Source organism: Vanessa atalanta, chromosome 26 (genome assembly GCF_905147765.1).
Source record: "Vanessa atalanta chromosome 26, ilVanAtal1.2, whole genome shotgun sequence".
Lineage (NCBI taxonomy): Eukaryota > Metazoa > Arthropoda > Insecta > Lepidoptera > Nymphalidae > Vanessa > Vanessa atalanta.
The window spans coordinates 70,270-93,445 of record NC_061896.1 but is presented as its reverse complement, the minus strand read 5'-3'; positions in this window follow the sequence as shown (position 1 = coordinate 93,445).

Here is a 23,176-nt window from a genome sequence, read left to right as displayed (position 1 = left end):
ATGTGAAAATCTTTCAGTGCGAAATTATTTTTTTTATTGTGGTGCAATATTTCTGAGTTAGGTTTGAATTAAACATTTTTGAAAGATATCCATTTAAGAAAATTATGTCTTAAGTGATAATGGTAAATAATGCAAATACAAAATATTCTTCGGTTTTTTTATCTTATTTTTATTTATTTTTTTACTTTTTCGCGGTAGTAACCTTAAGGAACCCGCCCTCTGGGAGAAGTAACCGAGTTATGCAGGATTCCAACGAACCACTGCGATGGCTGCCTTCGGCTTGGATCAGAGAGACTGCGGGATCGTGTCGCTGACAAACGTTTGTCGTTTTGCCGCCGAACTTACACAAGTATTCTTAGAAGTAGAAACTATCTTAAGGCAACCTCCGCTAATTAACATTGATACTTTAACAAATAAAAACCATTGTACCTCTAGTTACACAAATGAAATGCATGCTTTTCGAAATTAAAAATACGCAGATATTTTTAACTTTGCCCTTCAATAAATTTAAATCTAAAGATTCACTCAGTAAATTACGTGTTAGGATTGTTGTGATTAATGAAAACGAAATAAGAACTAAACGTATCGTTTTTAAATATCACACACGAGACGAGATGACTAATTACGAAGCCCTCACACGCAGACGAGCAAATGCCCGCTTTGTCACTTCTGCGCAGACATTAACTTTGTAAAAGGCATTAAGCATTCCTTATATTGATAATGCACTCTCAACTAATGCACTCAACTTGCCATCTCTCCTGCGTATGAAATAGAGTACTTGTACGTATACATTTATTTACTGGCCAATGGAATTCGTGATGATAAGAAAATAAATAATCAAATTATTATTATTATAGATGGTCATTACCCATAAACATTGATACTTAAGAAATATTAATTATTCCGCGTATCCCTAACGGTGGAAACCTTTGGAGCTGTTATGTTATGCCCTTGAACGTGTAATCACACTGACGCACGCGTCCTTCAAACTGAAACACAACCACACTAAGTATTGCTATTTGGAAGTAGAATAAATGACGTTTGAGTGGTACCTTTAAAAGTATTTCATGTAAGTCTTCGCTGGTAGAGAATTCAGTAGCACGAAACCCAGCTTTACCGCATTTTTATGTGTAATATTGTTGGTCGTTCATCCGAAAAAAATACTTTTATAGCACTTAAGTGTTTACACAAGAATAATTTTTGGAAAATCGTGTGTAACTACATTTCGTTGTGATTTTGAAAGAAATTAATAACATTAAGCAAAATGTTTCCACCGCGTCTGTGACATAAACCAGCGCATCAGCTACTTTACTATTAATATGTTTGTAGGGGAACAGTCATTCGTACTATCGCAGGATAACATATATATATATATGTATATATGAATTTAATGAAATGTATATAAATAGGTTGCTTCGAACCTAAAACGAGCAAAGCCACGGTCGACAACTATTATTATATATTTCCTATCCAATAACAACAATAAACCACATTTATCCACAATATCCGAATATAAGACTAATGCCCTCTTCTATAGACATTTTTTTAGGAATTCGCCCAAGCCGTTAGACCTCTTGGTAATAAATTGTCCGCCATTTGAGATCGGCGATGTAAGAGATGTTATTCATTAAGAACCACGTATATATCTTGTCTTCAATGACACAATAATGTCGTTGGCAAAGGCACTGATGGCTGTGACCTGCCGGCGTTGAATTCCGGTCTGTCCCGCCACTCACACAACCATGCTGCCTCTAGTCGTTACATTCGCTAGGAATATTGCATTAGGCAGTGATTGGTTCGCGCCTGCGGCGTGCATCGTTACGGCGGATTTACGCGCCTGTGTGTGTTTACACTTGAATTAATATAATTTTTGCTATGTATGTGTGTATGCGTAATGTTTGTTAAAGTTTTAAGAGAATGTGCCGGTTGGTGTTCATCCGCGATTCCGTTTCGTTAAATATCGATAAATCGGCAACGAACATTTGGGTGCTCCTTTTACCCAAATAATACCACATTCAAAGGAAATTATCGCGCTGATATTTAACTATGAGTATTAATTTGTTTTTTTTTTTTATTCTATTTATACTTATAATAACATGTCCTGACTGACTGATTCATCATCGCCGAGCGTAAATTATTAAAGTTAGGGCTATGAAATTTGGTGTATAGGATCGTTTTATTAAGTAGACACCAACAAAGGAAAGAAAATGTGGAAATTCTACCTCTAATGGGTTGAAATAGGGGTTGCAAGATTGTATGGAAATCCGTAGTTTTTTAAGTAAGACACTTTAAAATTTATTCGATCTGTATTTAAGAGTTTCTGGATATTCTAAACTAAGGGGTAAAATACACACCAATGTGGTTTATAAAGAGGTCTTAAATTAACGTAATATTTTAAGTTAATCTGTAAATATATTCAACTTCAACAGCTAGTAATATAGATATTGTCCCAATCTTTACAACACCAACGCGCCGCCAGCCTTGGACCCCTCACCCTTTAAGCCGGTACACAACAATACTAAGTATTGCGGCTTGGCGGTAGAATCTATCACGGTGGGTTGGGCTTGCACGAAATCCTACCATCGAGCATTTAAAATATTTTGTTTTAAAATATTATAACTATGGCAATTTTCTTGACACAATATTATATAACAATATACAATAAAGTATCGAATTAACATAACTGAATAGGTAGAAAAGAGTAACCGAGCTTCTTGCCAGTTCCCCTAGGTATAATTCCAGAACGTAAATTTCAAACCACAGGTAAGCTACCTAGAATATATGTATAATACTAGTGACTCGAAAAGAGTTGACCTTAAGTTATTTTTTAATTAACATTAATATTGTTAAAAATATTTGAAACTAACTATATGTGGACAGACCATAAGTGTGAAATATATAAATGAATAAAAAGTAGGAAATTTCCTCGTGGATATTTTCAAATTAATTAAAATACGTAAATAAATTTCATATAATACGAATCGGGCGCTCCAAAACTCAGATGTAGTATTTAATGCTTCATAACTTAATATCGCTACGTCAATTCTACGCATGTATTACTAAAACATATTTACGGTGCTCCAATTGATAATATTACATCACGCAAAATCACACCTTAAAATAATAAAGCTATGAACAAAATTTGTGTGTATAAAATCAACAGCTAAGTAATGGCATGACTCTCGTTATAACAGTAAGGCAGTTAAGGTATGAAAGTACAAATTAGCACAAGTTATTTCGGCACTTATAGCGTTTGTTTCAAGAGTGTATTTTGTTTGAAGCTATTTCATGATTATAGATTAGGTGTTTAATTAATATAGGTAATTACGTTCATTTGAAATTTACACTCTGTTTGAACTCGCCACGAGACACGAGACTGCTCAAACAATTAATTAATTGCGAATGTTTAGAGTAAAGTGTAATTACAATTGTTTTATTTAGAAATAATTGTAAATAATAATTACTACGTTAATTGAAACATGTGTTTATACAATGAGTAATCAAATGTAATCATGTAATAAAATAATTAAATTCTTTTGATATTAATCGTAATGGCATTTATTTTTATTGACTCCAACCACGCTAAGTGGCAAGGCATTCCGTTTAAGCCCATTTCACCACACTGGCAATCTTCCTACACATGAAGGATATCTCACGAAGTTTTTCGCAGCGTCTAAAAAATAAACACAAGTTAAACGAACGAAAATCAATGTGTTTGCCCTAGTTTGAACTCGCGATGTTTGGTAAAGGTGTAAACGTGTTCTAGCCACTGAGCCACCTCTACTGTTTACAGAACAAAAAAAATCTTTACATATAAACAGTTTTTCTAAGCGATTCTAACCGCCCTTATAGAAAAGGTAATGGTTCTAAGAGAAATACGCCGAGAGTAAACTTCTCAGAGCAAAGTCTGTTAGTTATAGCAAGATCCGAGATGTCATCTGTCCCACGGCCGGAATAATTTATAACGGGCTGGGACACCTAGGCGCCCTGACTAGCACGACGCTTACCTCATGCAAGCTAAATGATGATAAAACGTTAGGACGCCTTCAGACTGTCGGAATTATACTTGTTAAAGTTACTAACGATCAAAATCGAAATATACATCATTCTAATGAAAGCTCAGTGTCCCTCGCTTTACATGGTTACATTCAATGCGTTGAATTTAAGCTTCGAATGTAATTTCTCAGGACCGAATGGAAAGGAACTCAGTAGTTATTCTTTGCCGCCAAATATTTTATGTAATAGGTATGTTTATTAAACACGACATACATTTAAAGTCAAGTCTTTTATAATCTTCATAATCTTGTTTTGAGTATTCATGATTTTATAAAAATAAGATACAGAACAATTAATCAATTTTAATTAATTGACTAAAGCTAAAACCAAAATCGAAAACCATTCTTTAATCAAGAGGGCTTTTAGAGGCACTTTTAAATTTTAATTGTATTGTAAACTTATTCTAAAGTTGTCAAGAAAAATTCTACCGAGAAGATCATCAACATCAGCTATATACAAATTATATTGAACAGCCGCCTGCACGGACTCGGCACGGGTGGAATAAGAACTGTATTCACTTCCTGATCCCGGTCTCTGGAAACACATACAAAAGCATTATTGAAATCAGTCCAGCCGCTTGGAGGGAATTTAGTGACATACAATTATAGAGCAATTATATATGTTAGGGGTATAGGTGTGATAGGTATAAAAAAGTAGCCTACGTCCTTCAAGTCTCCTTCCTTCAAACCTGTTTCATACCAAATTTCATGAAATTCCGTTTCAGGTTCAGTGATTAGCCGTGAAAGCGTCACAGACAGACAGAACTACTTTCGCATTTATAATATCAATTTGGATAAAGATTATATCCGTAATGATCCTTCCATAGTCCTCACCCAGCCAACTAGCGAACTGGCTCTTGATATACGACACCGTTACACCGTCCAGTTTGTATCAAAAGTAAAAAAAAACTAAACAAAATAACACTAATTAATAAATGTTCGCAGTTTAGATTATTTTATGTCAACAAGCGTTCCTACGACCGGGGCGCTGATTAAAATTTAATGTTAATTAGCGTTGACAGTGTTGACAAAACGTGATCAGATATTTGATTAGTATTTAACCGCCGTCAAAATTGCGTGAAATTTAATTTTTAAACTAATTTATGTTTAAATAACATAATTCATAAATTAAAATCATGTGCAAAAATTTATTAAGAAATAAAGCATATTATTCGAAATAAGAATTTATAGATGACAAAAAAGCGTAGAGCTAGTACTTGATGACTTTCAGGTAGGAAACATATATTAATATACCATGTAAACATATATTACACATTTTTTAACTAACTTAACTTTAAATTTCAAATGTTGGAAAAGAGTAACTACTGAGTTTTGCCGGTTCTTCTCGGTGCTCGGTGGTAGCTTCGTTTAATATAGTTTTGGTCGAATCAAAGGTGCTTGTAAAAACATATTACCAATGTAGTAATTACTTGGTAGGGTTTTGTGCAATACCCTCTGGGTAGATACCATTCATCAAATACTCTACCGCCAAACAGTAATACTTTGTATTATTGTGTTCCGATTTGTAGGTGAGTGAGCTAGTTCACAATGTCGATGGTACATTTTTTATCAAAGAAATAGTTAAAATTTCTATTGACGCCAACGTATACGGAAAAAGAAGACCACTCGACCATATAAGTAGAAAAATATAAACAACTATACCAGAAGAAGTAGTGTCTGCGTGGATATCGTAGAAGGTTTTCGTAATAATATTATTACCTAAGCACTTCGCAGTTTCATTCACTTTCAATTTTGACAATTGATACGACAAGAATGAATTTCGCGTTATTGTAAAACGCACAGTAATAAATATTTAACATTGATTAATAAGTGCAATGATGCTGAAATCATGGATGTCAGTGGGTGGCTGTGATTTCAGCCGTAGTGGCCATACAAAGCGCTGAATAGCCATCCAAGCGGGATATATATAAGCAAAAGTGTGTTCGCAAACACAAGTGGTCTCTCCAATCCCTCACTTCATTATCCGAGTAGACTGCAAATCCAACACGACCGGATAGAATTCAGACGCAGCACTAGCGGTGCTTTCCAAGATATGGAAGTGTAAACACGACCAAATCCAGACTTCAGACCGCTGCCGAGTTTTTTTGACGATTATTTAAAGAGCCATTGTAACGCCATTGTAAATTATGATTTGATTTTGAAATATTTAAAAAATCAACATGTAAATATTTACAATGTCTTTTTTGCGATGGGGTTTCAGGCTTAATTTCATTGGTACTTTATTATACTACATTTTAAATGTCTAAAATTTTATTTAAATAAAGTTTAAAGTGCATTTTAAATCGTCTGTAGAGTCCTTAGCGCAGTCAAGCAGCGTGCCCGCGACATAAACCCTACGCCAATGTTTGGCAAGCGCATTCGACGGGGGATGCCAAGACTGTGGCACGCGGTTGAGACTAACATATCTCAACTCCAGTTAAGAAGGTATTTATCTTTGAAATAGAACTAAATAAACATTGTGACGTGTTTGAATTACCGCGTGGTGCTCGGCTACGCTGCGAGACGTCATAAGGCTGCGGAGCGACATTTTAACGTACTTATTTTTATAATATACGTAAAAGAATTCAACAAGTGTAGTATTTTGTTGTTAATCGTGACGCACGTGTATTAAGAGCGAATGTAATTAGTATGCAAAAATATCACAATGTTTGTCTGTACATGCATATATCTTTGATATACATATATGCGCTAAAACATACATCTAAATGTTGTTTAGGGAGCGATTTACCAAGTAATGTTATGTCATCTTTTTTTCGAATATCAAAAAAATAATGACAGGGAGAGAAAAATGAATTTTCAACTGAACACCCGCTAAACAACGTTTATAGGTTAAGCGACGTTTATGACAATTAAAAATAATATACTCGATTATACCCCTGCCCGTGCTGGAGCAGCGTGGTGGAATATGTTTAAAGCCTTCTCCTTAAAAGGAGAGAGACTACGGCAGACTGATGAACATTTACATTTATTTCATTTATTTTTTTAAATATTTCTATTTTTTTCCACTTTTCTCTCATGATGATGTTAAGATAAAAACATAAGAAGGCTCAGTGTAAGCGTGTATTTCCTGAGCACGAAACAGATAACATCCCGTCTCTTGTATTACGCTGTAATAGCTACTCGTATGCTAAGCAGCTGCAATGAGCACTTGCTCGCTGAGATTTTCTTTGAAAAAACTTTCCAAAGGTGAAAACTGAAGATCAAGTAAATTTGAATCTTAAACGTTGTATGGAGCTTGAAATTATCTTTGAAGTTGTAATTTATTAAAACATTACGCTTTTGTTTGGGATCGCCCTTTGAGGTAAAAAGTACATGTCACGATCATTTGTCAGAACTCAGTTTCCTCGAATTAATTATTTTATAAGCGAAGATAAAATACAGATTAAATAAAAAATGTTAAAACAAACTAACGAACCGATAAGCCGATTGATTGAGTGCCATTCGTGATTTGATTTCACTCATAAACATCAAACAAGCCACATACCTTGACACGTTCTCAAACTCTTTATTTACTTTTAAAAAGATTTTTTCTTATAGTAAACCATATTAAAAAATAGCAACTTGTTATAATGAATTAAACATAATTACTTATGTTTCTTTTTATTTTGCATTTGCATTATGACATTAAAATTTATACTTATTGGCATCAAACTTTTGATGAACCTTATTGAATATATTGACTAAAATAATTCTTTATTACACAAATGGATGATAATAATCTAACAATAAAGAGTGTTAATTAGTGTTTAAATCAATATTACTAGAACATTCCATTGTAATATTAACTTGGTGGTAGGGCTTTGTGCAAGCTCCTCTTAGATCTAAAGGCGACTGTGACCACTTAACATCAGGTGGCTCATTTTCCCGTAAGCCTGCCTATATTACAAAAAAAAAGATGAAATATTACAGTACAAGTAGTAAAAATTATAAAGAAGAAGTTCTAATACATCTTCGTGCACACCTATAAGTGACATATTCATACTGTTTAGTTATTTGCACACACAGCGGCTTCGCACGGGTGCAATTCTGACACTAAATATACTACAGAATGTCTTTATATACAACGTTCACAGCTTTTCTGTCATTAGACAATACAAATCGCTAAGTTCCTGCATTTTAAATCTGTAATATCTTCAAAAATATTCATTTAAATGTCATGCTTTAAAGGGCCACACGATCCATCTTAAATGCACAATGTATTTAACGTACTGAATTGGATAAGGATTAATGCTGTATTGCTTTAAGTCGCTTCGTAAATAAGCCAATTTTCTTCGTAAAAAGTAAAGGATAAAAAATGTTTATTAGAGGTTATCCCTAAGAGTTAGACATATACTATTCCGGACATCTTTAGATCTTTTTAATCGCATCCAAATCCGTTGACAGATGGACAGACAAACAACACCGCTTTGGCTTATTGGTCCCGCCTTTTCTTCATGATAAAATGTTATTATTTTACCTGACCGCGACGTTCCGACAAAGTAGAACCCGTCGTGGGCACGAGGTGTGGCGGTTTCAGCCACATTATAATTATTGTTATTATAAGTTAATGTTTCGTTTCCATTTACGTTATTTATGGTGAAGAGATAACATAGAGGTTGACAACGTGTTTCTGAAGCGATCGTTCGATGGCGACAGTAACCGCAATCTTCCAGGAACATGTCGAGCATTTCTTGATAAAACTTAAGTAAAACTAAAATATTCAATAATAATATAAACATTTTTTTTTAATAATATATCAATCTTCGTTTGACCAAACAACATATCAATCAGGCGACACAACTGAGAAAATATATGAGGTGATTATATTTTAAGACACGTAATAAATAAGCTTTAGCAGTATAATTGAAACCCACAAACCGGGAACTTAGAAGAGAAATAAATAAATCTATTAAATCATGCAAACAGCTCATCCGAACATTCCGCACCGCGTATTGTTGATAGTGCAGTGATCCCGCGCGCGAGTGTATGCTAAGTGAGCGAAGCGGAAACACATTCACGGCGAGCCTTCCACGCTAACTGCGTCCTTGAGGTGAAGATTGATTATATTCTATAAAATCATATCATATATGTGTGCATGTGTGCGTATTGGTCTATCGACTGGCGTCTGATGAGAACGGATGCTGAGGTTCAGGAAAAAAAATTAATGTTGTCAAGAAATTTTCTGTAGCCGGAGTCTTTCACGAGGAGTTTTCTAAGTTAGTTGTATTACAAACCGTCCTCGAATGAACTTATAGCCTGTTGGTTGACATGGGTGCTCTGCTTGAACTCCTCCGGTCCGATAATTTATTTCTAAGATAGTTTTTGTTACAATATAATAAAACAGAGACCATTTTAAAAGAATTAGTTAATGTATTACAAAACTAGCTTCAAAGTTGTAGTGACTATGTAATTTAATAATATTGTAATGTAAAGTTCATATAAACCTAAATCTGAATCTTAAATAACATATGTGTTTTAATTTCAATACCAGATATTAAGCCCCATGTTTAGCTTGATTGGCTATTGTTTCCATCGACTGTAAAAATAATTGTATATCAAAAGTGCCTAAGTTCATACACAGGTAGGTAGCTTCGCAGATCGCATCCCGGACGCGACGCCGATACGTGATGCAGATTTTATTTCACCCTCGCCGAGTACGAAGAGATTGCGACTCTCCTGCAAGACCTGAAAGGAAATTAATACCAACATCAAGATTTTTCATACAGCTGCTATAACTCAGTAGAATTAACACGTACTTCTTCTTTTCACTTCGTTTCTTGAAGTTTTAATTATGGGCATAATTATTTTCGCCCTTATTAGTGAAAGACCTTAGAAGTTTTGGTACATTATTTATGCTTCGTTAGCGTATAGGAAAAAAACTTGCTCCTAAAGAGGTGAAGATAACTTTGCCCAACAGTGGAACAGTTACGGTCTTTTAATTCACTTCCAACTAAGAGTATACTCACATATGATATAAATTAAACCAAAATCATTAATCAATAGATAACGTAATACTCGCTTACAGTCAGAAATTTACTGGTACGGAAAAATATTGGAAACCTAAAGGACTGGCAACGGGTAATGAATGGTTATCTTTTGTGGTACGAATATAGTTACACCAAAGATATCACTTTATTTAGTTCATTCAAAAGTAGGAATAATAGTGATTGTATTGATTTTTATAAAATATCAGAATTATTTTGATTAAAAATTTAAATTATAAGATATATTGAAAATTGTCCGGATGCTGTCTCCTCGACTACCTTATCTCAGTCACGACCCCATCCTATTTTCTTTATAATGAACGCTGCATGTGAACGTATTCCCTCGCCAGCTAAATGAAGGGTACATATTGACTTACAACTTATAAAGATTATTTTTAATAGAGATAAGATTCGAACTTGTACTCGTGTGGTGTTCGTGACTTATAAAAGTACGGCTTAAAATGCAAATCATAGAGACTGACGTTGGAAGGACACATTGGTAGCGTATTATAGAGGTACAATAAAAGGAGCGACACTGCACCCTTTTCAATAAATTTTAAAGTGTAATTTTATCAGCACGACAAATTTTGATTGTTTATATTTTTAGGTAAGACTGACGTCCTGCTTAAAGGCACTAATATTTTAGTTTAAATATTCATGAATGAAGGTTAATAAGAGCAAAATGTTTATATTATTTGGGCCTATGTTTTATTTATAAGGTATATGAAAACCCGGCTTCGCTCGGGTAAAACGGTACGACGACCTACATGGTCGAGTAGTGTGTACACCGGTTTTTATGGGTACGCCACTCCGACGTCCCGGGTTCGATTCCCGAGTCAATGTAGAAAAAGTTCATTAGTTTTCTATGTTGTTTTGGGTCTGAGTGTTCGTGGTACCGTCGTTTCTTCTGATTTTCTATAACACAAGCTTTAGCTACTTACATTAGGATCTGAGTAATGTATGTGATGTTGTCCAATATTTATTTAAAATAAATAGAACTAAAATACAGTTTACCATTTCCTTTTCATACCCTTTATTTCATAAACATCTATAACATCACCCGGAAAAGTAAAACATGGCCGTAGATTATACGAGTTTTGCAGATATATGTTGTCGTTTATAAATCATTATTTTTTAACGCTCTATAATTGCGGATAGGTTTCGATGGGCTCTATCGTAGATCTGCACTAAATTATTAATATAGATTGATTTATTCCAAGCTGTCTGTTTGTCTGTCTCTTTCTGTCAACCCTAACTTTATCAGATACATGGTATAAGGAAAAATACATAATAACAACAATGAACAATTACACACCCACGCACACAACACACGAACTTAAATAATAAATAAATAATAAATGTGAAAGAAAAATGAACACACGTATTTGATATCGCTAGAAAAACCAATCAAATATATTAAGACACAAGGCGCTGAAACACTGAGCACTACATTTACAACATTGAATATTTTATTATTTATTAATCGATTGATTTCTAGGAAAATCTTTTATATTTTTACACACACTCATGTTTATTTAAGCCACTGGATGTCAAGTCATATTATGTCATGTACGAAACAATACGCTTGCATCCTCTTTGCCGATGAATAAACACAATTGTTTGCTACTTGCTTTTTTAATTGTATGAATTACATTAATAAATCTTGGAAACCTCGAACGACAAAGCCGCAATTGTAATTGTCTGAAATTCTAAAATAATGCAATAGTTTATTTTTAAACTATTTACTGTTTTGTAACGTAGCTACATAATGTAGCACTGCTACGAATACGTAGGACCTATTTCGTAGAACTGATGACATATTTTATTCGTATCTTGAAAGCTAGAATTAATTATATATTATTACGTATCGACCAAAGACTTCATAATCTGTGGCCTTTTCTTGCCACTAAAGTAAAGAAGCAGTTAGAACTGACATATCATGAGGATAATATGTAGGAAAATTTAAAAAATACTTAATTATTTGAACACACATATACGTACAATGTCCGTAACTTTTTAATAGGACAACGTTAAGGCTGTTTATCAATTGCAAAATAAATGGCATAATAGGTTACTACACAAAATCTCTGCGAAAGTGTCATTTCGCAGTCTCCTGCGCAGGCCGCGGCGCTGGAGCGTGAGGAGAGGGCCTCCACTAACTCGTTCCGCCAAAGAAGGCGCAAGGCAGGAAGATTGGCAGGAAGATAGAAGGTGCAAATAGCACCTTCTTTTTCGACGCAAGCCATCATCAGATTGCATTGCAGTAGAGGGGCCGGGAGTAGGATGTCCGCAAATGTCTGCCCTAAGAGTATCACGGTAGCCTGCGCAGGCGAACCAATGATAAAAGAGACGGAGTCGCTATTTGGTTTTTTAGTGTTTAATCCGGTGTGCTGCGAGCACATCGGGCGCTCGAAGCACCGGCGAGTCCTGCTATTATATAAAATACATTTTAATTTATACATAATACATTTCCGGGATGTTATACTGCGGTTATTTTATACATAAAAACATTATGTATTATTTGGCTACAAATTTATAGGTAATTCGATCTTGATATATGCGAGATTGACACGAGATACTGAAAGAGTATTACATTAATATAGTACATCTGGCATTTTCTGAATTGATAACTAACTTGTTCCGACATGACTCGTAACGACGATTATAAGAGTCACGTCTCAATTTTTGACATTAATTTCATCCTTCTTTTCATCATAACAGTGACGAGTTTAAAATATGCATCATTTTCTTAAAATCCCATCTTCAGCCTCAAATCAGATATACTTCTAATCAACGGCTCTCGCCTCATCAGTGTAAGTCTGACGCAAATCTGGGTCTTATTCGTTTTCGGATACGGTTTATATTCCTCTAAAACAACTTAATGTCCGCACGCGTGACGTAAGGAAATTACTAGTGAGTATGACATATACGACACGTGCAAATTGGAGTGAGTGATTGCGTCAGGTTCTCGTTATTTCCAAATGATGTGTTTGAAGAAATTACATATCTGTTAAATGTACGAGAGTGGTCAGGTACGAAGAAAGTATTCTGTATCGTTTTTTGAATTTTGTAAAGTCGGTATAACCGTATTTAAATTGTCTGTTTTAATCGACTTTAACCGAATATAAAATATACTACGAATATATCGTGCTTAATATCTACAGTATTTAATATCTTCGTTTCCCAAACGCCGATGTGAACTTTAAAACTAATTAACACAAACCAATAATCGTATTATATTAACGTTTACTTCTAGTTTGTTATTTCAACAGATATCTTCTTTAGTAATATTCTCCATCGATGAAATTATTACTATACAGTATGCGAAAATGATACCATAATTATTTATATACTTGCGACCTGCCCCGGCTTCGCTCAGGTGCAATGCTGGTACTAAATATACTACAGAATGTCTTACAACGTTCACAGTTTTTCAGATAATACAAACCGCTATGTCCCTGCGTTTTAAATCTGTAATATCTTTCGAAAATATTCATTTAAATTACGTGCTGTAAAGGGCCACCTTTTTAAGGTGTACAATACTGTAGTACATTATTTTGATCTACCTCGTAGGGTTCAGCCATAGTTTGCAATGTAAGCACAAAAAAATGTGTTTATTTACGATATCACTTTAGAAACCACTAACATTATCAGTGTTTCTCTACTATATTATGCAAGTATTACGTATATGAACCTTCCTCTTGAACCAATCTTTCTATTAAAGAAAACCGCATTAAAATCTGTTGTGTCTAATAAGCATACACAGGGACCGGCAGCGGTAATCGACTTTGTTTTATACTATGTAATGATAAGCCTTCCCTTGTGCATATAGATTATCCCAAATATAATAATAAAAAAATAGTCCAATAGATTCTTAAACATCTGACTTACCAACATACGAGAATCCCTTCCGAGAGTTAGGCGCATTGAAAGCATATACCGATCAACAATCCAAGAAGCGTTTTGCTTTTTCTTTTCTCCTGCGACCAGCCGAGCTGCGGGTTGACCAGCGTTTATGTATTATATATGAATGGGCATCTTCTAGGCAAACGACCGCCTCAGCTTGCATCAGGTTTGTCAAGCGTATACATAGTTCTAAAGACAAACAAATAATACTGGAAATTTTTCTAAAGTTATCTAAATCAGCTTACGATTTACTGAGTCGCAGCGATAGCTCAGAGGTTATTGATCAATCAAATCATCTTTAGCAAATTATACTCGAAATGATATGATGTAAGTACTCGTACATCGAAGCGAAGGCGCATTACGGATTCCCGCCATCGAAGTTTCAGTTGAAACACCACTCATCGCTCATTTTGTTGAGTGCCATTCATGTTTAATGTACTTTGCTTCTGATCCTGGCCGTGGTTGCGATACACTAGCTCGCGTGGTTTCCCGCTACATAATACACGAATACATTTGAAATACAAATTATTTAAACTTAACACGTATCAATTAATTTTTATTTGTATTGATACGACAGAAATATAAGTGATTATTATCATTACAACAACACACTCTGGGAATGAAAAGGTCGCCTCCAGGCCGTTTCAACTATAGTTTTTACATTACTGTTAGTACATTTTGATATAAAAGTACCCCTATGACGATGACAAGACGATACTATAGCTCTCTTAATATGGTAATATAAATAATATATACAATGTGGTCGTTACCCATTTTGATTTGTTTAAGTTTAGATTTAGATTTATTTAAGTTATTTAAAAACGCTTTAAACATTAATGTACGCCATTAGCCGTTATTATTAGTTTTTCTGTCTTCGTTCATTTTTTTATTACGATTGAACTGTTTTAGGAAACTTAGATTAGGTTCAAACGAATACATTAGAGAAAGTAAGTCTGTCATTCTACTCATTATCTTAGTCGCACCGCCATAAAATGGAAATGTCTACCAGCACACGTGTTCACCTCTTATAACCTGGTACCTTCAAACGAGACGTGAAGAAGTGCGGGCCGGCATGGTAAGGGTGACTAGTGCCGTTCATTCTCTCTAACTGTACTGGCCGTCCACTGACACTTACCATCAGGTAGATTTGAGTCATATGAGGATTGCAAAAAAGAATCATCTTTGCTGATTACATCATTCATTAATTGCGCTAGAATTTATTTGCAATTCCTATCACGCCTAGTATTGGCCGCTAAGAAAGCTGGCTCGTGTTTCGCTTCCAGTGATAAAATATAGAGGACGCCTTACAATGTCCGTATTAATGACGATACGACATACGTATATTTATCAGTCGTTCGAGAGAGGCATACACTTTGCATGGTGCTCATCTCCACGAGTCCGTAAACATAATGCTGTAACTGCAGAAACAGTACAACTGAGTAACTGTCGTCGACCCTGTCTAATGTTCTACGGCGATTAAAGTTTTGACAGACATTCTACTTCGACACAGATGTCGGATATCACAAATATTCACGATGGGTATTTTGCTTAGTAACTCCTGGTAGTTAGCGGATCAATTAAACCATTTACTCCTTATGATCGCTTTACAACTTTAATAATAATTTACAATAAGTAGCAGCCTGTACACGTCCCATTGCGGGGCAATGGTTACCCTTAAGAGATTTGAAGTATATTTCAACACGTTTCTTCAATGCGGGCTTACATCAGAACATATCGATACATTCGATAAATAGACCTGTGTCTGAGGATTTAATACAATTATAGAAATCACCTGTTCTGTATTTTAAAAAACTGTTACGACTCAGTGCCAGCATAAGGCATGATAAGCACCAGTGAGGTTGTATGTGTTTAATGTGTGTTCAAATTGTGCTCGACGGCAATTAATAACCTTCTATAATCGACCGAAATTCTGGGTTTAACTAAGGCATTTACCATCAGCAGCGTGAATGAGCCCGAACTCTTTGAAGAGGCACTTTTCCGTTATTTAGAGTTGTACTTGTGTAAATATTGTACAGTATAGCGTCGAAGGCAAAACAATAATAAAGTAGTAAAACGAAACATAATATCCTAAAGAGCATTCAATAAACAATGAAACGTAATCCGTTCGCAAATACCGCAACAATGCAAAAGTTTGCCGCATTCACTCGACTGCTGCCGTTACTCTATTATGAATAGCAAATAATGCGAGTATTCGAAACAAAACGACGTAATAAATAAATACAACCGGCATCGGTTCGGATAATTGTAACAGAAATGAATGCCGCGCAGCAACTAGCGGCACAATACGGAATGAATCCGAGTGTAGGCCCGTCGTTGAGGTAATCGCGTTCGACGCCGTAATTATCGCACCATTATACTTGCTCAGCTGACCAAAGTCACACGAAGTCTAGTCTGCGAGGATCTTTTTTGATTTTAATCAACCACCCTGGGCCATTGTGTTAGCATTATTACTGAAATAACTAGTGACCCGCCCCGACTCTGCACCGGTGCAATTTATTAATAAATAAAATGAAAAGTGCGCTTCTCTACTAAAAACTAAATAGGTATATTGAGTTTATTTTTGGATTAGATTAGAAAGCACTCATGTCAAAAATAATCTCACTTTAAATATTTCTATAAACATCATACATCTTTATCAGAACTTTAAAATCATCCTTCAACTGAACAGCTAGTTTCAATGACCGCCGAGAAAATCTAACAATCAGTTAGTTTATAATGCATATCGTGTTTGGCGGTGAGTAAATATCGTGAAGAAACAAGAACATATCTCTAATTGGAGGAGGAATAAGCTCCGAAGCCTTCTGAAGCTGTGGGATATTTTAAAGACAGTTATTCATACTATTATTATTATTATTTATTTATATGAATACTGAGACTTAATTCCAAATAAATCGTTTTATTAATTAATGTAATAATTAAGTATGCAATCTCGTGTCCGCAACTCGAACTTCAACATTATTCGAGCGACGTCCCATGTTTACCAAATTCCAGTCGGAGTGAATGAATCGCCTTCGTAAAATTCAGTCGAGACCTCTTCGTTCCGCTCGAACCTTTATTTTTCTACTTCGTTATGGCTTCTTCAATTCTATTTGTAGGATTACTTACCGTTGCATTTCAGACGAAAATACTTACATTAAATATCAAATGATTTAACAGCAAGAGCCTCTACATCTCATCTAATTTTGTTTTATTTATTGACTATTTTCCACAAACGGCTTTGCCCGCTCGTATCTGGGGGTAGGGGGTGTTAGTACCTCTTTTGTTGTTATTGTAAAAAAATAATTTTCTAAGTTAATCATAAGGTTAGGTATTGTTATCCGATTTTACAAATACTGTCGGCTCCTGCGGACATATCATAGATATCTCTAGTCCATCACTGTTATAATCCCAATGGACAGCAAAGCCGGTACGAATGCTTTACTTTCCAAGGCGTTAGATTACAAACAATGACACTTACCTCACTCCGGGCTGCTTCCGGGAATATTTGAAAAACCTAATAACTTATCATTACACAGTATAAAATAAAGTCGCTCACCGCTGCCTGTCCTTGTGTATGCTTAGATCTATAAAATGACACAACCGATTTTAATGCGGTTTTCTTTAATTTGAATTGAGAAAGATTGATTCAAGAGGAAGGTTTATATGTATAATACATGCATTATATAGTAGAGAAACACTCATAATTTTAGAGATTTCTAAATTGATTGATTATCGTAAATAAACACACCTTGCCTTTAACCCTAGGAGGTAGATCAAAATAATATACTACAGAATTATACACCTTAAAAAGGTGACCCTTTACAGCATGTCATTTAAATAAATATTTTCGAAGATATTACAGATTTAAAACGTAAGGACATAGCGGCTTGTGTAGTCTAACGACTGAAAAACTGTAAACTTTGTAAGACATTCTGTAGTGTATGTAGTATCAGCATTGCATCCGTGCGAAGCCGGGGCGGGTCGCTAGTTGACTATAAATTAAAATATCAACTATCAGTCACGACAGACGCTTTGATAATATGATCGCGATTAAGACTTGTTAAATAATAACAAACAATACCTCTCGAAAATTTAAAGCAGCTTTTAAATAACCAAAACAGTGGTTTTTATTAGTTTCATATGTGTTTATTGTACCTGTATTAACAACGGAAGAGGGCTTAGGTTAATGGTTAGAACGAGAATCTGAACCGAAGCTATGATAAGCCCATACAAGCATCACAAAATTTTCATGAGCTTTATTGTATCTGTAATAATTCACCTCGTACTCGGCAATAGAGGAGGCGGCCTCGAGGCGGCGTCATCAAGGAAACCTGCCTATATCGGACGAAAATCTGCCGGATATTTATCTTCCGACCAGTAACAGCGTCACCGTCAGCTGCGATTAAAATCTCGACGTTAATACGCAATAATTGTATTGAATTTCATCAACAATAATTAGAAGGTGATAAATGTTTCCGCGTACATTTACTCGCTTCTATGAATAAACTTTTGAAACGGCTGTGAATATTACAATGGAAAGAATGGGATCACCGATGAATGCTTTAAAATTCAAACCTATTAGTCGCTTCGTTCTGAAGGCAGTTGAACAGGCTTTGTCGTTTTGATCGCGTACGAACAATGCGTCCTCTCGGTCAGTCTCAGACAATGGCGGACAGGTTGGGAATTAGACCAGTGAATAATTCACAAGCCGTGGAACTATTCTACGCAAAGTCGAAATGCAATGATGAGTTCGATCGTAGAATGTCAAACGATGACGTATAGTGGCATGCTTGACAGAATTTACCTCAACAGCCACGAAAAAAATTTATTTGTTAATTAAAATAATCTCATTTGTGATATTTGATGATATTTAGACTTGTAACTATCCTCTAATACTCAGTAACAGTTTTTGCTGTGTCTACTAAAATTATATCATGGTAAAATCTAATCTTCGAATATAAAATACTTTAACAATTAATTAACTCATCAACGATGAACCTGAGTTTGACATTTGAAAATCGAACGCTCCGTCGAATGTTCAATTTATTTCTCACGGAATAGTCTTCTGGAGTCAATAAAGCGAAATAATAGCAATGAATGAGATACATGCTATGTAGCTGTTGATGATTCTATAATAACGCTGGTTGAACGGCTACTTTTTCAGTCATTATACCTGGTATTATAATATGGGCTTAAATAGGGTATGTTACATCTACGACCACAAACTTTAAATTTCCCTCGTTACACCGTCAATACGCTACTCTTGAAAATTGTTACCATTTCGTAAACTAGTTGCTTAACTAGCTCTTATATGATTTATTAACATCAGAGTTATTGACGTCGTTGACCTGAATGAAAATATTCATATCAAAATTAAAACAGCGAGCGCACAAATCGTGATCTCGTGATACTAGCAGCATTTACCTGTTGCATCATTTTTTGGAAACGAAGTTCTTTTACTATTGTTTATATTGAATTGATAAATTGATAGTACGTGGCTACCTCCGCTCATAGACTTAGGCACTATGAGAATCCACTAATATTGTCAACTAAGACGTAAGGTCCCTTGTACCCGTGGTAACAGTGGCTCACTCAGCCTTCTAATCTGAACACAACAATATTAACAATAAGTATTGTTGCTCGGCGGTAGAATGTGTGATGCAGCGCCAAGTAAAGCATCGTATGTGTTATATAATTTGAATACTTATTAGAAGCTTTTATTAAACTTACAATCTAAGTATATACGAGAGAAATCTTGCGACTCGATATAGAAGCAGATATCATTAACCGATTGAGCTGAAATTTTGTAAACACGTTCAGTTTGGATGACAATTATATAAAAGCTTGTCGCGAGATTTATTTCTGAAGATAAACAAGTAAATTAAATAATTTGATGTATATAATTTTATCTATTCAAATTTTCAAATTAAGTAAATACGAGTACTTAAATCAACAAGTATTTATATCATATAAATCGTGTCAAATGTGAAATTACGTTGAATACTTACACTGTAAAATGACCTTATATAATAACTTATTTCATTAACTCGTCCTTAATATTACACTTCCATCAGTCGATCCGGCGAGGTTGCTAATGGAGGGGCGCAAAACTCCCATTTAAATAAGCAATTTCACATTTCCCCAATTTCCTTTCTCTTTTAAACACGTTACATATTATGCTCGCCGTTAAAGGAACATCGTGAGGACACCTATCAGGCTGAGTATATTCCAAAATCTGCTGCGGCGTAGTGTTGGTTAATGCGTGATTAGCTCCACAGCTTGTTCTTGACTGGAAGTCTTGAACTGTTTAGGCTATATGAATATTTTATTAATATTTACATTTGTCCCTAATAAATCAATATTCTCCAATTACAATACTAAGCCCGGAGTGATCATTTAACGTCGATTTTTTTGTTCGATATTCAATCCCTCAAACGAATACGAACATCAGCTTTAACTGATAATAAATATTTTCATAAAAGTGTCATGTACAATTATCATTTTTTTTAAATAATATAGATCTAAATAAAAAATATATTAAAAAAAAAATGGTTAAGTTCATGTCGAGCTCATACGTCAAAAGCTCCGTACAAACTTGTCTTGTGTCTTGCGAGGTTTTCAGGCTTTACTTGTGCTACAAAGCATTTCTTGCCAAATTCTATGGTAACAGGAAGTACGCTTTAGGTTTGATTTCCTTAGTAGTAGTAGTAGTTACTGGACTAAGGTTTCCCCGCCCCGTACAATGGATACACAAGTGTCATTATTTCATTAAAATTAGACACTTGCAGTTTTTCTCAGGATGTTTTCCTTGACCGCCGCACGAGATAAATTATAAATACAAATTAAGTACATGAAAATTAGTCAGTCATGAAAATTTGCTTGGATTTGAACCCGCTATCATCGGTTAAGCACAGGTTAAGGTACAGCAAAAACTTTTTGGTGCGTAAGCTTAGAAGTTTGAATTTTTCACTGATATTTAATTTCAACCTGATGCCTACATCGTTCCTGACAAAAACGATCTTCTTTTGTTTTTCTGTGTGAAGCGTGAAACCTCAGAAGTAGAAAAAAAACAGATGTTTTCTTTCAAATTTGTTTTGTTATAGAATTACTTGTTTGAGAGGAAATAAACCAGAAACGGAGGTCGGATCCGTTAACGTTAAAAGAACTTTATTTCTGAGAACTTTAATTCGAGTGAGCGAAGTGAATGCAAACGTTTATAAAATAATACAGAACGTAAAATATAAAGGAATTCACTTACGTTTAATGCGAATAACATCGCTGTGTGGTCGGTTGTTTTATCCACTTCAGTGCAGACGAAGGTGACAAAGACATTTAACTAAAATTATTTTTTTAAGTTTATAGACATTTTATTGCCAATATCCGAAATATTCATGATAAGTGAGCGTATACTCAAACTATTATTCACAAATATATACAAAGTAATTACACAGATAAATTCACAATAGTCATCAGTACAGTTACTAATATATCATATACACAACACACATATAAATCACTGAATCTACTACAAAAGAATACAGGTCAAATTGAAATTAGCAAATCGTCGCAGACGTAGTGCGCGGGAAATCTTGAATGTAACCGTCGATCCAAGATGGCCGCCTCGCTGCCATCAACGTGACGGTTCACTAGAGCGCCGTTCAACTACCATAGACACTCTTTTCCAACCAGTGTAAATAAACAAGATGGCGCACCATGTGCCGTCAAGTTTATATTTTAAAGTGAGACTAGCAAATGTATCACCACGGCTTCTATTGCTTATTGACTTGTGCCTCTAATAACACTGACTCACATTTAAAACCAGCAGTACCAAGTATTGCTCTGGGACCAGTTGGTGATGGCTTGATATTAAAAATATGGAATTTGTTATATATATAGGCTTCTGTTGTTGACTGAAGGACCATAAGTTGTAAAAAATATTGATAATTCATTACTAAGAAGTAATTAATAAGAGTTATCAAAAATGCGAATACTTAAGAAAACCCGGGTTTCTGAATAATTTTCGGGAAATCCCATCATGGCTATATAGAAGAATGTAGAAGAAAAAACAGAGTTGACATCCAGTAAAATGACAATGATCAAAAGATTGACAATTTCCAATCAAGAGAGTAAAGATCTTTACTATCTATTGTTAATATATTATCTTAAACACAACGCCAATAAATACAAGCCACGGCAATGACGTCATCATGGCGAAATAATATCCACCGCCGGTGTTTCATGGAATTGGTGTTGAATGGAATTTTAATAGAACTACATGAGGTATAGTCATATAATGCATTACGATTTAGAACCAGCCGATGTATAGCTATTGAAAATCAGTGACAAAGGCTGATAGCACGAGTTGGACAATGAGGCGATCAATAGTACATCAGCGTTCATATTGTATCGCATAATTACCTGCTAACATCTTCGTTGTGGCGTCTTACACTCTCGAATAGAGGCGATACCTGTTTAATAAGAGCTGAACTGCTTAATGACGTCTTCGTTAATGTTATTGAATACAGTTAACACGACCAAGTAACATGCACAGTGGGTACTATACGCGAATTTGAATGAACAGTCAAAGGTTCAAATGAAAAACCTGAAATTATTAAATAGTTATTTTATTCGAGCCTACTTAAGTGGTTAGTAAGCTCAACTGAAAAATGCGCTTGGCATGCACCACTGAATTGTCGCGTGTTTGATTGGTATTTATAAATTTATCTTGAGCCATTAACTTGCATTGGAGTAACGTAGCGCTGGAGTTGAATATCTTCTTAAAAGGAGCCTTAGTTCTTGTGGACATTTACGAGTATATGGAATATTCTACTTGATTAAATTTGTATTTTATAATAAATTCGTAAATACTTTTCGAGTTATTAATATTCGTGCAACACATTAAACAGTTACAAGACCTATTTCGATACCAGTTTCAAATATTACGAAACGTTCAAACATTATTTCCACCCCAATACATTTTTCCACAAAACCTCATCGGATTTTTACTCACGTAGTTATAAAATTTCTGTTGAAATACAGAAATCGCCAATCTTCGAGCCAATCCGAGCTCGGTCTTTGTTTCAAAACGTATCAAACGATTAAAAATAAATTTAAAAAAAGAAAAAGTCTCCGACGTCTTCTGTCTCGCTCGTGCGCACTCCGATAGTTTCAATTCCATGGAAACATTTTACTCCAAGCGCTTCCTCGTGCAGTATCATCACGGGTTAATTA